The sequence below is a fragment of the Capsicum annuum genome, unplaced genomic scaffold (assembly GCF_002878395.1).
Source record: "Capsicum annuum cultivar UCD-10X-F1 unplaced genomic scaffold, UCD10Xv1.1 ctg78878, whole genome shotgun sequence".
NCBI classification, from domain to species: Eukaryota; Viridiplantae; Streptophyta; class Magnoliopsida; order Solanales; family Solanaceae; genus Capsicum; species Capsicum annuum.
In genome coordinates this window covers 1-1,722 of record NW_025889406.1, presented here as the reverse complement: position 1 = coordinate 1,722, position 1,722 = coordinate 1, and the positions used below count along the sequence as shown (strand labels likewise).

Here is a 1,722-nt window from a genome sequence, read left to right as displayed (position 1 = left end):
ATATTTATCTTTAGTCATGTTTTGGTCTAGGGGGCCTTGTCCCAGTTTTCAGACAGTTTTTTTTAGTTCATAGTAGAGATTTTGCAGACTGAGTCAGACATTATTATTATCCAGATATATTTTGGATTTCAGTTTTCAGTATTATGATCACATTCAGACTCACCATGTTTCCGTATTAGATTTCTATTTTCGCATTATCTTTTATTATATGAATGTTGTGCATGATTACCAGATAGACAGAGGGCGTCCCGGGCCTTCACGGTTCGGGAATGCTCGTCATGGCCAGGGCCCCAGTTCGGGTCGTGACACTAGGGGTCCAGATAAGCAGTAGATATTCAGATTTGCAGATCAGGTTTTGTTGTGGTGAACCTTGTTTACTCCAGAAGGCATGCAGATTTTCAGAGAATTATTAATAGTTATGTTTTGGTCTATTGGGGGTCTTGTCCCAATTTTTCAGACAGTTGTTTAGATCCATGGTAGAGATTTCGCAGACTAAGTCAGACTTTATTATGATTCAAACATATTTTGGATTTCAGTTATCAGTATCATGACCATGTTTCTATATTAAATTCTATCTTTCCGCATTACCTTTATTTATATGAATGTTGTGCATGATTACCAGATAGAGAAGGATGTTCCGGACCTTCATGATTCGGGATGCTCGTCACGTCTAGGGCCCCGGTTCGGGTCGTGACAACGCATTCTCCCAGATTCTTAAGAACGAGGGTCCCAAATCTCTTTTCAAAGGTGCTGGTGCTAACATCCTTCGTGCCATTGCTGGTGCCATTCTGCGTTTTTTCCTCTTTTTCTTTTTTGAATAATTTGAAAATTTTTCAGGATCATTATACAGAGATACATATTGTCATACTCAAAACTTCTGATATAATTAAAAGAGATGGATTTGGCTACATCTATTTGTACTTTTGCTGATGTGATTTCTTTTGACGACAGCAGTTTCTTTCCGTTTGTATGGTAGTCCCTCTTATACATCAGTTCTTTCTGTTTGTATGGGAGTTTTGACGACAGCAGTTTCTTTCCGTTTGTACATCAGTTCTCTTTTGAAGACTGATGTTCAAGAGAATTCAGGTTGTGAATCGTAATATTTTTCTGTTCTAATTCTTAACAGATCAGTTACTTGATGAGCTATAAGCTTATTTCTGTTAGCGAAACAAATATGCTTTGAAATTATGAATTAAATGGCTTGGGATTATGTAACGAGACATTCAAAGTTGAGCATATGAACTTGAAAAATATATTTAAGTTAATAAAGCGTAAGTAGATTAATACAAACTAAAGAAGAACAAATGTAAATGAAGACATCTCTCAAAATTAAGCTTAATAGTGAACAATAGGAGTAACCAACTCCACATGCCAACGTCTTCTTATCCTTGACATCTGAAATTTGAAAAATAAGACAGTGAGCGTCAAACACTTACCAATAAGAAAAATATACTTCGGAGAAAGTATCGATTAGTTGTTGTTATTGAAAAAAACATGAAAACTAATATATTAGTGTAGAACTTAGCTTGAATACCTCTAAGTTCTAGAATTGATTATTTCTTCTTATGTAATTCCTTTGCCTTCGCTGCTTCTTTCTCCTTGCCATCATAATTTTGTGTTCAAGCTCTTCAAAGATTCTTTCAAGCCATTTCATATTTCCAGTTGAGATCAAGATATATATTATGGATAGTCCGATACATAGTCCGGTTCCATACCCCATAA

At 35.7% G+C, this 1,722-nt stretch overlaps 1 non-coding gene across 1 annotated transcript; it reads right to left on the bottom strand.

Moving 5' to 3' along the window:
- Positions 1 to 1,229: 1,229 nt before the first annotated feature.
- LOC107855758 lies at positions 1,230 to 1,716 on the bottom strand. The gene is made up of 2 exons (XR_007051462.1): positions 1,535 to 1,716; positions 1,230 to 1,395 (listed from the first exon to the last, which is right to left on the bottom strand). It is a non-coding gene; the product is annotated as an uncharacterized LOC107855758 (transcript).
- Positions 1,717 to 1,722: the final 6 nt, after the last annotated feature.